Source organism: Nicotiana sylvestris, chromosome 10 (genome assembly GCF_000393655.2).
Source record: "Nicotiana sylvestris chromosome 10, ASM39365v2, whole genome shotgun sequence".
Classification (NCBI taxonomy): Eukaryota; Viridiplantae; Streptophyta; class Magnoliopsida; order Solanales; family Solanaceae; genus Nicotiana; species Nicotiana sylvestris.
The window spans coordinates 110101703-110112882 of NC_091066.1; positions in this window are offsets into that span (position 1 = coordinate 110101703).

Sequence of the window (11180 nt, forward strand, 5' to 3'; positions counted from 1 at the left end):
AAAATGCGGATAGGAAAGAGTAAGGGAATATTCAAACCAAAATCGGTTATTTGCCAGGCCACGTGGAAGAAAGAGAGAAGGGAAAGGGGACAATGAGTTAACTCTCCAGAATCAGTGAGTTTTCTGGCGAGTTTTGGGCGGGCGGAAGGTGGCAGAGATGAGGGGGGCCGTTTTGGGTTGGTCTCTTTAGGGTTAGGGTTTGGGAAAATATGGCTTTTATATGGTAAGGATGATAGATATGGACCATTGGATTTTATGAGATGAATGGGTAAGATTTAGAGGGGTAAATGGGACGGGTAGATGGGTCGTTTGGGCAGATCTCAGGCGGTTAAGGGAAAAGCGATGGGCTGTCCAGATTTGGGCCTCTTCTTGCCAGAAATTGGGCCAAAATTTAGTGGGTTCTACCTCTTTTAAATCCAATAATTAGAAACTTGAAGTTTTCTTTTTTAGAAAAATGATTTAAAATTAATTCTAATTAATTAAAGCTAAATATATCATACTATGAAACTATATTTTTTATATATCTTTTTTTATATAAATTATTATATTCAAAAATAAAAGTGAAAATCATGACAAAAACAAAAGTATATTGCTATAAAAATATTAATAACCTAAACTAAATAGAAATAAGATAAAATATAAAACTATTTTTGTATTTTTTTTCAATGATTATATTAAAATAAAAGTAGGTTAAAAAATAATATATCTTTCCAAAATACCTAATATTGAATTAAATAGAAAAGTGAAACTAATTTTTTGTATTTTTCTCTTTTTTGTGCCTAGAAATAGAATTAAATTTAAAAATAGAGTGAACTAATATAGGAACAAGCTCAAGTAATATTCAAAAAATACTAGGACTATTAAGGGTAATTATAATAAGCGGGTCAAAAATTACATGTCTACACTTGCTGGTTTTACTACATAACGTAAGTTATCTTTCACGCTTTTTCTTGTCCAAGATCTTTTGATTTCAGGTTAAAATGTCTAACTCAGTAAATGTACGTGAAAACAACAACTTTTAAGACCATGGAGAAAATGGTGTGGATGTTCCAGGTGTTGGTGTACCACCATGAAACCCTGAGAATGCACCAGAACCAATTCCCGTGGACGTGGTCTCACGCAACGCTCAACACCTCGAAATAAGCTCCCACACCAAAAGGAGCATACACTAGGAAGATCAACAAGAAGCACAAAAAACCCCGGCTCAAGAAGAACAAGGGGTTAGCCTTCATGTCATCTTCGAAATGTTACAAGCACAACAGCTGGCGATTGCTCAATTGCAACGCCACCAAAAGACTCCCAGTACGGTAGCTCGAGAAACAGCTCTTCGAGCCGAGCAGGTACTAGAAAGATCAAGCAACAACAGGTCAGCAGCCGACCCCTCCCCCCATCATAAAGATTCTCGAGAACCTCACAAAGAGGATCGAGTCGAGCGAGAAGAAGATAGAAGCCAACGACAAGAAGGCCGAGACCTACAATTCTAGGTCGATCAAATTCCTGGCGCACCCCCGATTCTGAAAGGTGTAGATTCGAAGAAGTTTGTATAAAATCCATTCCCACAAGAAGCGGCCCCAAAACTCATTCCAAAGAAGTTCAGAGTGCCCGACCTTCCGAATTACAACAGAACCTCGGACCCCAATGAGCACATCACTGCTTACACTTGTGCAGTGAAGGGCAACGACCTAAAGGATGATGAGATCAAGTTCGTCCTACTGAAAATGTTTGGAAAGATGTTTCAAAAGGGGCAATGATGTGGTATCACAACCTGGCCCCAAACTCAATAGATTTATTTGCCATGCTGGCAGATTCTTTCATAAAGGCACATGTTTGTGCCATCAAAGTAGCTACAAGGAAATTTGACGTCTTCAAAATCATGCAAAGGGAGAACGAGATACTGTGAGAGTTCGTATCTCGCTTTCAAATGGAATGAATGGAACTACTACCGGTCTCTGACGACTGGGCGATGCAGGCCTTCACTCAAGGTTTGATCAAGCGAAGCTCGGTAGCTCGAAGCAGCTGAAGTAGAACTTAGTCGAATATCCCGCCGTAACTTGGTCGGACGTCCACAACCGATACCAATCAAAGATCAGGGTCGAAGACGACCAACTAGGAGCCCCCTTAGGCTCGGTATATCCTAGCAGGCTCCTGGCGAAGGAGTCGAAGCTGAATAAAGAGAGATACCAACCATAAACTGAAGATAGAAGAAACGCCCAAAGGCGCAACATACCCCTCCATGACCGAAGAATGGATCAAGGCCAGAACCTTCAGGGACTTGTCAGCAGAGCTGGATTCGGTAGGCACACAGGGCCAACGGAGGCACCTCGCTTGTCGGAATACAACTTCAATGTCGATGTTTCAGACATTGTATTCGCCATCAGTAAAATTAGAGACACCATGTGGCCAAGGCCTGTGCAATTAGACCCTTCAAAAAGGGACCATAACTTAGTGTGTGAATTCCACAACACGCACAGTCACAGGACTAAGGATTGCTGGCACCTCCAGGAAGAAGTAGCCCGACTACTCAGCAAAGGTCACCCCGAGAATTCCTCAGCGACCGGGCCAAAAATCACTTCCAGGAAAGAGAGGCGACCAAGAAAAACGAAACAAATAAGCCACAACATGTCATCGACATGATCTTGGGAGGCATCGATGCTCCACAAGAACCCATGATCATAAGAACAAACATATCCAACACCATAGAAAAGTGAACTCGGGGTTACATACCCAAGGATGCTCTCACATTCAGCGATGATTACATCGAGACCTTGTATCAGCCTCACAACGACGCATTAGTAATCGCTTTCCTTGTAAATACATGTCAAATTAAATGCGTACTTGTGGATCTAGGTAGCTCAGCCAATATTATCAGGTCGAGGGTGTTAGAGCAGGTCGGACTGCTTGACCAAATCATGCGCCCACCTCTCGAGTCCTCAACAGATTCAACATGGCGAGCGAAACAACGAAAGGGGAAATCACCCTCCCAGTCAACGTGGCCGGCACAACCCAAAATGCCAAATTCCATGTCATCGAAGGAGACATGCGATACAATGCCTTGTTCGGGAGGCCATGGATACACTACATGAGAGCAATACCATCCTCCCTCCATCAAATAATGAAATTGACAAAGGATGGGGTAAAAACCGTCTACGGGGAACAGCATACGGCAAAAGAAATGTTCGCAGTGCACGATGTGACACCAACACCAATGCCTCCAAAATAGAAGGAGCCGAAGGATAAGAAAATAGTAAGATAGCTATAACAAACTACATTCTTGGCTGCGCCCGACTAAGCAAAACGAAGGACCGTACCCAGTCCTTAAAACAAACGATTGAATCACATCGAGGTCTGAAGCGCCGTCAACACTAAGGTATGGTCATCTCCCCTTTTTCAGTTACATTTTATGCTAACCTGAATACAAGTATCCGATCTAAATGGCCGAAATGCTTTCCAACTAGAAGGCCTTCGGTTCCAAAAGCATACGTTGCACTCTTTTTCTTTGACCATGTTTTTATCCTAAGAAGGGTTTTACCGGCAAGGTTTTTAACGAGGCAACATCTATATGCTACCTAAGGAAGACTCAACAAGTATTCAAGGCTTCTTTTTCAATCAAACTCGAATACTGAGGGGCATCTCCCCGGAAGGTCACCTACTCGGAGAAGCCAAGATGCGCTAAATAAGGTCTCGATAGGAAAATAATGTATCGGGCCAAACGGTCGAACGAACTACGTCCGTATAGAATAACTGAGCCTTTAACAGCAAAAACGTGTATACTTGTACCAATTAATCAAAGAATACTTTCCAAAGCATTTAATGTTTCAAAGAAGCTCGGTATTTCTGCAAAAACAGCTCCAGAGCCAAAAACGTCCCGAACACTCGGAGACTGGCGTCAACAACTCGAAGCCGTATGACCCCCAGGTCGGATCTTCAAACTCATAAGCCCTCAATGAGGCAACATCAAGATCACAAAACGTCCCCAGAGCCAAAAACATCCCGAACACTCTGGGACTGGCATCGAAAACTCAAGACCACATGACCTCTGTGTCGGAAACTCCAAAATCGTAAGCCCTCAATGAGGTAATACCAAGTTTACAAGTAATGGCTCCCGAGCCAAGAAACTTTCGATGACTTGGGGACTTCCGCCAATCGTCACCCCCATCGACTTATCATAACCCGATGCCATAAGACTACATGCGAGCAGCCTCGGTCTCGTAAGACCTATATAAGGCAACAACAATATCTGTAAGACCTCAAGCAAGGTATGAACGATACTTGTACCAAGTGACAATATCTGTAAGACCACAAGCAAGGCATGAACCATACTTGTACCAAATAACAATATCTGTAAGACCTCAAGCAAGGCATGAACCACACTTGTACCAAGTGACAATATCTGTAAAACCTCAAGTAAGGCATGAACCATACTTGCACCAAGTAACCAAAACTGTAAAACCTCAATTAAGGTATGTAAAATTTTGTAAGACCTTACAAAAGGAATAAACCCGATCTTAAAGTTAAGGCTATATATTGAACTTGTAAGACCCCTAAAAAGGCATACCCTCGATATAGACGCCAAAATTACTTCACTCGGGAACTGAAAGGCTCCGGCCAAACCCAATTACTACGGTCACAAGGCTATACCAGCCAAATTAACACGACTCGAGGATGCCCGACCATCGCTATAAAATCACAGGCCTTCAATTACTTCGAAAATACTTCGAAAAGAACTGATTAAATAGGCTACCCTCGACATAGGCAAAAGAGCTTCGACCATGTCAGCTCCAAACTATTGGCTTCGAGATACTCAGCCACCGAACCAAACCTCCTGAGGTGCTCGATCATCGCCATATAACGACTCACAATCGAGGTCCTTATCAAACCGTCAAAGAGTCAGGCAAACACAATTTCAAAAGTCCTTAACGAGGGAAAAATAAAGCCTAATAGAGGTCGTACTGACCCAATGTGTAAGAGCCACTATTGCTAGCCTATACTAGAGGTCGCTCTGACCCAATGCGTAAGAGGCACTATCGCCAGCCCATACTAGAGGTCGTACCGACCCAATGCATAAAAGCCACTGTCGTCATCCCATATAAGAGGTCGAACCGACCAAATGTGTAAGAGCCACTATCGCCAGTCCATACTAGAGGTCGTACCGACCCAACCCGTAAGAGCCACTACCGCCAACCCATATAAAGGTCGTATCGACCAAACACATAAGAGCCTAAGGGCCAGCTTTAAATTCAAAAACTTAAGGAACAAATGAGCTCGAGTCGAAACCCGACTCGGAGACTGAACCCGAAACAGTTAACTAAATATGCCTAAGAGCAAAAGCATAAGAGCTCAAATGTCGGCTTATACTAAAAGGTCATACCGACCAAAGCACGTAAGAGCCTACAGGCCAGCCTAATGAGCTCCAGGGCCATACTATAAATCTAAGGATTCCTTTTAACTTGAAGACCAATTCATCTGGCTAACGACAAACAAATATCAAGGCAGAAAGGAATGCATGAAAAATAAAACCGTGAGGCTTACTTTTATACATGTATGTGAGAGAATACAAGCTTCATTTACAAAAGTTCTCTGAAAGCACTACACATAAAACAAGAAAGGAAGGGCCTAATCTACATCCCCCTCGGAGAATATAGTCTGTCGGCCTCCTTCTCGCCATCTTCGGCATCGGACAGAAGGATCTTGGCACCATATTTTTCTGCCTCCACCTGATTTATCTCTTCCTAGAGGTTGAAGCCCTGGCATGTATTTCCTCGAGGGTTTCCCTCCGAGATTTACACCTTACGTACTCTTTATTCCTACTCTCCTGGTCGAGAGCCCCCCATAGCTCAACATGAGTGTCGGTAGCGTCCTTCAAATAGACAGCCACTTTCTTATCAGCCTTAGTTCAGATTACTTTGGCTTCAGCCCGAGCATCCACAACTTCGGCCTTCACCTTCAGGAGCTCAGACTTGAGCTTTGAAATCATGTCCGTTCGGAACAAGCTTTTTTCATGAGCGTTGCAAAGTTGCACCTCGAGGGCGGAAGCCTTGGCCAAAGCGTCTTTCTTAGTCAACATATGGGTGTCCACCCAAGCTTTAGCTCATAACGCTCGCACTTGGCTTGACCAACTTTGCTCCTAAGGCATTCCATATCCTTCGTTTTTTTCTGCAACTGAAATAAACTAGACATTAGCCTCGGAAGGTAGAAGAAGAAACACGCACTCTCTCAAAACAAACATTACCTGCTCCTTGAGGTAGCTTTTGTAGTCCAGACTTCGACTCGCCTCATACCACAAGTGTGCCAACTCGTCTTCCCATTCATCAAAGAGAAGCCTGAGGGATTTCTCCGCATCCACGGCTTCTCGCAACCTAGTCTCACGACAGAGCAGCTCGGACTTAAGCTTGTTAAAAGCCTATGAAAGAGAAACTCGATAAGAGAGTAAAAATTACAAAACTATAAAATCAACACGGACGAACAAAACTCACCTTAGAATAGAGTTGTTGGGCTTCCTTGAAAGTTGAGCACCCATCTACTAGTCTGGCTCCATCTACCCCGGTAGAATCACTCCTGGTTGGGGCACAATCGCTCAGTGTATGCAGCCCCTAGCTTCGAACATCCCTCGAAGTACCTTCGATAGAAGAAGAAGTTGGTGGCAGAAAACCCTCATTCCTCGAGGTGCCTTCGACGAGAAAAGAAGATGACAAAGGAGGTGGAACCATTTTTCTAAAGCCAGAAATCTCGAGCGCAACAGGCTCAGCCGACACATCCTCTCCAAGCCCCCGGCCTGGACTCATCTTGCTATAAGCATCGTCGCCTTGCGAAGGCCCTTATTGCTTATTGTTATCATTCCGTAGCCCAGAAGCGGGTGATCCTTCTCCCTCTTCGAGAGGTCACGGTCTCGCCTCAAAGGACTCCCTAATGCCTATGATGATGGGGTTAGTACGCGTAAAAAGAGAGTGCCTTTCAAAAAAGGAGCAAATCACATAGCACGTACCGTGGTGTTTAGCCTACCATCTGCCCTTCGACAAAACTTGCCACTTACGCTCATTATAAGTCGAGTGAGTTGCCAGCTTCCGAGACCAATCCGACAGGTCGGGGACCTCGCACGGCGTCCATGAAATTACTGTAGAAAGGGAAAGAAGGCGCATTTGCGGAACTCGCCTACACCATAAGCAAAACTACAAAGGCATAAGTATATCACTTACGTGAAAAATTCCATCCCTCGGGAAATGGCAGAAACTCCACAGGGATAATATTCACAGTTCGTACTCGGACGAATCGGATCATCCATCCCTAATCCCCGTCTTCTTCATCATCAACAACAAAATGCATGGTGGATCAGCATCGTAGGGTCAGCAGACCCTGATGGTAAAAAGGCCGATACAGCCTGATAGGATAACTAAGAGTGAATTCACGCCCTACATCTTCCCTAAAGAACCTAATCATAAACACTATCCTCCAAAATGACGGGTGAACCTATGTTGAGGTAACCTGGTACTTTCGACATAAGTCGAGGACAACCCTATTGGGGGGCCCAACGTAAAGGGGTACATGTACACGTTCAAAAAACCCTCGGCATGATGATGCTCTCTTTCGAGGAAGGTTCCCACAGTACTACCTTTTCCCCCCATCCGCAATCTTTCCTCATTGACTCAAGATTCCCCTCTCCTATTAAAGAAATAAACTTCGAGGCATACTCCCAATGACCCTGAGCATTTTGGTTCAAAAAGCTTTCAAGGGCGGAACTCCCCTCTCTTTGCTGAGCGGATCCTAGTGTAGCAGCAATAATTGTGGTAAAACTAGGGAATTGGAGCAGGAATTCGAGCAAGGGCTTCAAAGTTGAAATGGTGAAGGGCCTAACATAGGAAAGAAAAACTATATAGAGGAGGATAACTACTCGGAATAGCGAAATCCTCAAAAGAAGGAATATAACCCTATATGTGGAGAAAGCGGCGACTATCCGCCTGCCTCAAAGGCCAATTAAAAATGCTGACTAAGCCATGTCATGCAATTAACACTGTCATACGATATTTCGGGGATCAAAAACCCATGCATCGTTACAAGCCCCGAGATGGTACCCTATCTTGAGGACCTCCACCAAGAAGAATGTATGCTCTAAGGAGCCATTAATATCATTACGAGCCTCAAGATGGTACCCGGTCTCGAGGACCTCCACCAAGAAGAATGTATGCTCTAAGGAGCCATTAATATGATTATGAGCCTCGAGACGGTACCTGATCTCGAGGACCTCCATCAAGAAGAATATATTCTCCAAGGAGCCATTGACATCATTACAAGCCTCGAGATGGTACCCAATCTCGAGGACCTCTGTCAAAAAGAGGATAGGCTCCAAGAAGCCATTGACATAATTACAAGCCTCGAGATGGTACTCGATCTCGAGGACCTCTGTCAAAAAGAAGATAGGCTCCAAGAAGCCATTGACATCATTATAAGCCTTGAGATGGTACCCGATATCGAGATCCTCTGTCAAGAAGAAAATAGGCTCTAAGGAGCCATTGATATCATTACGAGACACGAGATGGTACCTGATCTCGAGGATCTCTCTCAAAAAGAAGATAAGCTCTAAAAACATACGCATATGGGCTTGGCCTGGAGGTGGTACCCTATCTCAAGGATTTTTGTTATTGTAAGTACGGGTTATTTACCTGAACCTCCGGCCCTCGAGCTACCTGAGTCCTCGGGTCGAGTTAAAACCGTCCTCTCGATTACTTTAACCTAGGTACCATCTAAATCCGGGTAAGCCCTCATCCGAGATCTATCTGCAATGCCTTAAGACTATCTTCACTCTGAGTTCAAAAATAAGTTTCCAGGTCGCCCGAGCTTGAAAAACCCCCACTCGGGGACTGCTCTCAAAAGCCTAAATGCTATCTTTATTCTCAGGAATCCGAGCAAATCCCCCCTCGAGGACTATCACGGGGACTGAAAGGCTAAGTTTCATTCTGAAAGTTTGAAGCCCTACTCTCATTCGACTCGAAGTCGGGGGTCCCGACGACCCAAGTTTATCAATCGAATCTAGGCTCGATCCAAGGAACGGGAAAGGGTTCCACAAGGAATCGTGTTAATCAATCAAGAGTCAAAGAAATACTTACACTTGGGCATGGTATTCGTACCAATCGGTAGAGTCATGCATTCAGATTCTTCACAAATGCAGATAAAGGGAAATATAGCATAAATCAGAGACAAATTGAAGAAACATCTTTGTATTCATAAACACATGATTACAAAAGCCCACGAAGGGTCCTTACACAGAAACAGAGAAGCCAAAGAAAAAAGAAAAAATATATATATAATGACTACGAGCGTAATCCATTTTTGGGGTACATCCTCGAAGGTAATGTCTTCGAGAACCATCTTCTCTCGATATTTCAAATCGTATCTTCAAAATTAAAGAAGAAGCAGAAAATGATGACGAAGAAGAAGAAGAAGAAGAATATGAAGAATAAACAGTAAAAAATGAAGAAGTGGCTGGGTGAAAAATCTGGCGAGTATGGGTCTCACCAGCACTACTATTGTGAAGCCACTTCTTCAGACGTTGCACCGATGTGGGATGCAACAGTTAGTAGATGGCACCACCTTACTCCATGGAAAGCAAAAGGAGCGAGGCGTCGCACCGTGTAATTAGGGAAGATGAGTAGAAGTTCGTGGTCCATATATCCTTTAATGCGAATATAATTTGAGATTTCTCTCTCATTACCTCAGGCCAACAATAACAACAACAACAACAACAACAACAAATCAATACAATCTCACTTGGGAAAGGAAAGCTCTGGAAAAAGGCCATGACTGATGAGGATACTGCCATATAACCTTAAGGCCACAGGCCTCAAACATAGGAAATAACAATGGATGAATATGAAGAGAAGAAAAGGGTAAAGGGCTGATTGAAGAACATTTGAATGAGATTTTGATTCAAGAAGGCTTCCATTTATAGGAAGGGTGGCAGCGTAACTGACGGCGCAATCAATGTCTTTGAAAGATGTACCGGTAGGCGCAATCAATATGCTTTGGGGAACTGGACCGCGGTGACATTATCACTTTGGAGAATATAAATTGGCGGTACATCGAATGATTATGGAAAGGTACATTGAATGGTTCTGGGAAGGTGAATCGACGGGATGCCTCAGTTATCACAAAGGGTTACGTCATGAGTATGATATCATCGCAGGAAAGTCTAGGAGATGGATATCGAAGTCGTTTCTTATCTTTTCACTCTAAGAAACTCAGGGAATATCTGTATACAGTAAAATCGTAGGGTCCAATTTTCGATCACTACGACGCTTCATAAACACGTTTCTATAGGCTCAAGATTATGGTCGAGATTAACACCCGAGGGGTTGTCGATGTCCAGCCTCATGGCAGTGTAGATCTAAAGTTATGGGGAAAAAGTGGGAGACTCCCAAGGCATGTGACTAAAGCTAAACTAGCCTATTTGCCTAGCTCAAGCCCGTACATTGGCATTAATTAGTTGTATCAATCATGTATCTTGGCAATAGATGCATTTGTACTATGTTAGGATTCCCCCTCATATATAAAGGGGATCCTTATCATTTTGTAAGGGACCTGATGCTCAATATTGAATACACAAGAACATTCTCTATGCTCTCTAACATATTCTCTTGATCTCATTACTTGCATTTATTGCATATATTCATTGTGTTCTATTTATTATTCTTCATTTATTGATCATTATTGATCATAAAAGGCTTCTATCAAAGCTATCATAAATGTTAATCCCCCCCCCCCCTCAATTTCTCCTAGCCGAGCCTTCGACTCAACCTCGAGACCCGTATACGCCAGCTCGAGGCCCTTATTTCCAGCCATTCGGTTTGGTCATTATACTATCTACAAGCTCTTATCTCATTTTCTAATCTTTTACATTGAATCTATTGCCTAAACAACTAGCATAAAATAGATCACGTATTTTTAAAACCAAAAAATCAAATCTAATTGTAATTATCATTTTCAAGGTAAACAATTTGGCGAAAGTTGTCAATTTGAAGGTTTGGAAGGTTTATAAGTTTGACCAGGAGTTTACTTTGATAAAATCGGGTTTGGATTGTTGTTCCAGGAGTTAGAATAGATTTGTTATGTCATTTGGAACTTGTTGCAAAATTTGAGGTATTCTGAGTTGATTTGATATGGTTCAGCAGGAGTTTTGAAAGTAGAAAGTT